Below are 6,032 nucleotides of genomic sequence, written 5' to 3'. Positions count from 1 at the left end.
ACTATGGGGAGGAAGTGGGAGGGGAGCTGCTGCATTGTAAATTTTGGTCAATGACATGAGACATGTGAACTGCTGTATGAAAAGTGAATTTACCCAAATCCTAATAAAAATAAAATAATAAAATAATGGACTAAACCTAAGCATGTTGTTGTTATGTGCCCTGGAGTCAGACCTGACTCATAGCGACCCCTCCTTGGGATTCTGAGACAGAATCCCAAGAATTAGATTGCCCAACCTTCCTTCCGAGGAGTGGCTGGTGGGTTTGAACTGCCAGCCTTCTGGTTAACAGTCAAGTGCCTTAGGCCGTACGCTGCCAGAGCTCCCAAACCTAACCCTGTTGTTGTTGTTGTTGTTATGTGCCGTCGAGTCGGCCCTGACTCATAGCGACCCCTCCTTGGGTTTCCGAGGCAGTATCACTACGGAAGTATGTTTAAGTAGTGGTGTCTAATTTGGGTTTTGGGCTAATTTAAATGTAAGTTTTAGTGGTGAAATGGAATGACAGTTAAGTATTGTTTTCACCTCCTGAAAGTTTTAGAAATTCTTAATGTAGAGTCCCTGAGTAGGCTTTAGGTGGTTCAGGTGGCCTTAAATTGAATTGCGAAATTTTGTCCGTATGTATATTTTCTGAGGCAATTCCCTTAGTTCTCATCATATTCTAAAATGACTTTAAGATTAAAATAAGATTTCAAACAAACAAATAAACACTGTCAGGAAAACTCTAGGTCAACCTCCTGACTTCTATCTGGAGTTGAATGACAGTGCCAACTCCTATTTATCCAACATTTATGGGTTTTGTGTTTTGACAACAGTCTATTTGGAATACTAAATTTCAAGTAAAAAAATAACATGAAAAGTCACATGAAACATTTTCCTGTGAAGATTCAGATGCTACTTTAGAATCTTTGATATTTCAGGGTCGCTGTCAAGGGCACCAACTGTTGTTGGACTCCTCTGCATTCCCTCACTTTTGGATGCCCATCCTGTTTTTACAGAACTGCAGCCATGGGAATCATGTTAGGAAATCTGGATCGGAGACTCCATGGTTTCTATGACCCGAAAGGGAAGACTGTTACTCTGGATGTTCAATTACAAGGGCATGATCAGCTGAAGGGAGAGAGCTTACTGGAGGTTGCTTTCCTAACCCCAGCTATCTTAATCCACTCATTTTGAGAGTAAGTTGTTTGTTGTAGTTGTTTTTAATTTCACTTTGGTATACTAACTGAAAGTCTACAAGTGATAGAGACAAGTGAATAATGCAAGTATTTCAGGAGTCTAATCATTCTCTCTTGGTATAAATTCTTTAAATAAAATTTCATTTAAGGAAAGAGAATATGTGTTTTTAAGAAAAGTTGAAACAAGAGTACAGAGAGTTTTGAGTATTTACAGCAAGCTTTATTGGGGAGGGCTGCAGTTCTGCATCTCAATTTACTTTTTTATTACCTTGTATCACTGGGTAGCTGGAGATAGTGGTGGGGGGACAACAAAAAGCCCACATAGTGATTTTTAATGTATATCCATGTTCTGGTTACCTAGTGCCACTCTGACAAGAATATCTACCCCAAATGGGATGGCTTGAACAAACGAGTTTATTCTTACAATTTGGAGGCTTTAAGTCCAAGTTCAAAGTGCTAGTCTTCAGGGGCTGGGTGAAAGCCCCTCAACCTTGGGGTCCAGCTCTGCCTCCTGCTCCCGGCCCACTGGAGCTAGAGGCTTTTCTTTACTCAGACAGTTGCTGGCTGCTGAGACTGACAAGCCTAAGGTTGACAAGTAAAAAGGCACAGTGCCGATGTTACCAAACCACGTGGCAGGCCATTAACTCAAGTCCATTGAAAGTCCCAAGGTTGGCAGAGCATGCCAAGCTGCTGAACAACACAGGAAATGGACCACATTCCCTAGGGCAGCTACTCAGCTGCTCACAGTAGATTCTACCATGGAGTTGATTACCAGTCTCATAATGGGGAATACTACATCCAGCTGCCCAGCCACTCAACCAGGCCCAGCCAAGTTGACACACAAACTTAACTACCACAATCCATAAATCCTGTAATACTTCTTTCTTCAAGTTGTTGTTGTTGTTAAGTGCCGTCGAGTCGTTTCCGACTCATAGTGACCCCATGCACAGCAGAACGAAACACTGCCCGATCCCACGCCAGCCCCTCAATCCCTGCTATACTTGAGCCCATCATTGCAGCCACCGTGTCAATCCATCTCGTTGAAGGCCTCCCCCTCTTTCGTTGACCCTCCACCCTACCAAGCATGACATCCTTCTCCAGGGACTGGTCCCTTCTTACAATATGACCAAAATAGGTGAGACGAAGTCTGGCCATTCTTGCTTCCAAGGAGCATTCTGGCTGCACTTCCTCCAGGACAGATCTTCTTCAAGAGATGGAGCTAAATTCCCCTCCCATCAAGTGCAGTTGAACTTAATAAATAGAAGATAGTGTCTAATGAACAGAATATGACAGAAGTGATGCTGTGGACTTACAAGACCAGGTTATAAAAGGCATTGAAGCTTCCTCCTTGTTCTCACTCTTGGATCATTGACACTGGGAAAACCACTTACCATGTTGTGGGCATGCTCAAGCAGCCCCATGGAAAGGCCCATGCAATGAGGAACTGAGGCCTTCCCTATTGGCTAGTGAGTAACTACGGCCTCCTGTCAACAGCTATGTGAGTGAGTCAAATGGGAAATAGATCCCACAGCCCATTCAAGTCTTCAGATGACTGTAGTTCAGGCCAGTGTTGACTGAACCTCCTAAGAGGTCTTGAGTCAGAACCACCCAGCTAAGCCATTCCCAGATGATCCACAGAGACTGTATGGGATAATAGATGTTTACTATTTTAAGCTGGTAAGTTTTAGGGTGATTTGTTACACAGCCAAACCAAAACCAAACCAAACTCACTGCCATCGAGTTGATTCTACTTGACTCATAGCAACCCCTCCTTGGGGGAAGTAGATTGCCCAATCTTCCTTCTGAGGAGTAGCTGGTGGGTTTGAACAACCAGGCTTCTGGTTAGCAGTCAAATGCCTTAGGCACTATGCCACCAGAGCTCCCTTGTTACACAGCAGTAGATAATTAATACATACAATTAAATCTCTGTGCCAGGAAAAACACTTTTCTTGTTCTTCTTTGAACACTCTTTTGTTCCTAGACCCGCCATTGACCTAGTGGCATGGTTTCTATCATTGAGCTTTACAGCGGACTAAATAAATAGACTTTTGTGAATAGGCTGGGAATGTAACCACTGTTTGTAACTTTATTTCGGTGTATTCAGAATTTATAACAATAGACAAATGAATTTTTTGAAACATGGCCTATTTATAATCTCAGTACTGCCTGCAATTCTGTCAGTTAGTGCTCAGCATGCCACTCTTTTTAAGAGATTTCATACTTCTTTTTGATGGGCAAATACAAAAGAGTTGCCAGTCATTTAGCCCTTTCTCAACCCGATGAAACATGATACGTAGATTGTTAAGTTTAATAGTGAAGGCCTGCAAAAATGGCAAGGAGGCCACATGTTCTGACCTCCTCTAATCTCACAAGAGGAAGACAGAATTACCATCAATAGCCAAAGGCCTATTCCTGAGAGGCCAGACATGCTGCCTCCCTCCAGTCCTTTCTCCAGCTGTTCCTCCCAAAGCACCCACCACCTCTCTCCTGGGTTTGATAATTGGCTGCAGTGGCCACACAGAGCTCACAGACTATGGGGTTTATTAGGGAAGCACCACAGAATGCTCAGTCTCTCTCCAAGCCCACTGTCCCTCAGCCAACAGTCTCTCACAGTCTCTTTCCCAGCAATGCTGGTCCCTCAGTGTCTCACTCAGCAATGTGTGTCTCTTGTGTCTCTTTCCCAGCAATGCGTGTCTCAGGAGGCTGTGTCTCTTTCAGCAGAGCACGTCTTCCTCCACCAGCAGTCAGAGAGAGTTCTGCCTCTAAGAGGCCTCCTTTTGAGCCAGGCAGAGTGGTCAAACTAGCCAATCATAGCATCAGAACTCTAAGCACGTGAGAGAGAGTGGGAACCTCCCAGAACATTGTATTGTGCCACGCCCAATAGAAATACTCCACGTGGATAACATTACAATCAGGAGCTCCTCAGTTGCTCATTCCACCACTGAGTTTACAATGACTTATGGGTAGAAAAGCCATGCTAAGTAATTTACTACACTGCAAGGCCAATTGTAAGACTCATATGTGGGGCAATTGTCTACGATAGATATAGCATATCCTATGCTAAAACCTGTTTTCTGGCCCAAGTACGTCTTGGAACAAATGACAATACTAAAAATAATACCACAGTAAATGTTTGCTCAAAAAACCAAACTCACTGCCAGTGAGTCTGATATGACTCATAGCGACCCCTCCTTGGGTTTCTGAGGTGGTATCACCATAGAAGTAGATTGCCCAATCTTCCTTCCAAGGAGTGGCTGGTGAGTTTGAACTGCCAGCCTTTTGGTTAGCAGTCAAATGCCTTAGGCACTATACCTCCAGAGTGTCAGCTACTATGTCAAGGACCTAACTTCCATGAGCTCATTTTATTCTTACATCACTGTGAAGACATGGGCATTGGAGTCAGATACCATGTGTTTGAATCCTGGCTTCACTATTTACTAGTCAGATGATCTCTGGCAAGTTATTTAATCTCTCTGTGATTCAATTTTCTTACATATAAAATGGAGATGATAATGGTATTCCTCCACAGAGCTGTGAAAAGGATTAGATGAGATAATGCGTGTAAAGTATGAAAAATTTAGCACACATGGATCCTGGTACATAACAAGTGCTCAGTCAATGACAGCTATTATTATTTTTTAAGTAGATAAAGACTTGTAGACTCATAGAAGTTAAGTAACTGGGCCAGGATCATGCAGGTAGCAAATAGTAGAGTCGGAACTCAATTCAAGCTCTTAACGTTATTACTGAGTCTCCCTCAGTTACTTTCTGCACACAAATAAAACATTTTGTAGAAAAGCATCTGTGCTCCTTGAGGTATGTGATGAAAGATCCCTATTTCATACATCAGAGATTTGCTAGCACCTTCAGATCTCAGCATTATCCTGTGAAATCCCATTGGAAATGGGGGGAGTGGAAACTTTTCTTTAATTAGAAAAATGAGAAGTGTTGCCACTGAGCTGACAAGTTCAAATGCTACATATTCTCCCATCTTGAGAACTACTTTATCCATTCGAGTATGTGGTTATAAAGCAAAACAAACCAAACTCACTGCCATCGAGTCAATTCTGACTAACAGTGACCCCCACTTGGTTTCTGAGGTTCTAAATCTTTGTGGAAGTAGATCACCCCATCTTCCTTCTTCAGAGTAGCTGGTGGGTTTGAAGCCAGACACTTATCCACTCTACCACCAGAGGTTCCTATAGAATGCTTTTGAAATGTTTCCCCTTATCCTTTACCGGAGAGGATGAGAACAGCTGTCGGATAAATATGAACAAGGATTAGTGATATTATGTGATTATTATGGTGAGTGTAGTGCCTAAAGCACTTGACTGCTAACCAGGAGCCTGGCAGTTCAAACCCACCAGCCACTCCTTGGAAGGAAGGTTGGGCAATCTACTTCCATAGTGATACTACCTCGGAAACCCAAGGAGGGGTCGCTATGAGTCGGGTCCGACTCGATGGCACATAACAGCAATAACAACATGATGAGTGTAATAGCTTCTTCAAAACTTTTGTGGGTTACAATGTTAATAGATGGGCTGCAGTTTCAATTTAATCATCCTGCAGAGGAAGAGGAACTCTGGTTGTATAGTAGTTAAAACATTTGGCTGCTAACAAAAAGGTCAGTGGTTTGAGCTCACTAGTCATTCCACGGGGGAAAGATGTGGCAGTCTGCTTCTGTAAAGATTTTTCAGTATTAGAAAACCTATGGGGCAGTTCTACTCTGTTCTGAAGAATCAACTTGATGGCAGTGGGTTTGATTTGAGTTTCCAGGGGAAGAGAAGAAGAAGGACCCAAAATAGATTAAGAGAGAGAGAGAGAGAGAGAGAGAGAGAGAGAGAGAGAGAGAGAGAGAGA

The sequence above is a fragment of the Orycteropus afer genome, unplaced genomic scaffold (genome assembly GCF_000298275.1).
Source record: "Orycteropus afer afer isolate SDZICR_OR568_19922 unplaced genomic scaffold, OryAfe1.0 scaffold00026, whole genome shotgun sequence".
Classification (NCBI taxonomy): Eukaryota; Metazoa; Chordata; class Mammalia; order Tubulidentata; family Orycteropodidae; genus Orycteropus; species Orycteropus afer.
Note: the sequence above shows the minus strand (reverse complement) of the source record.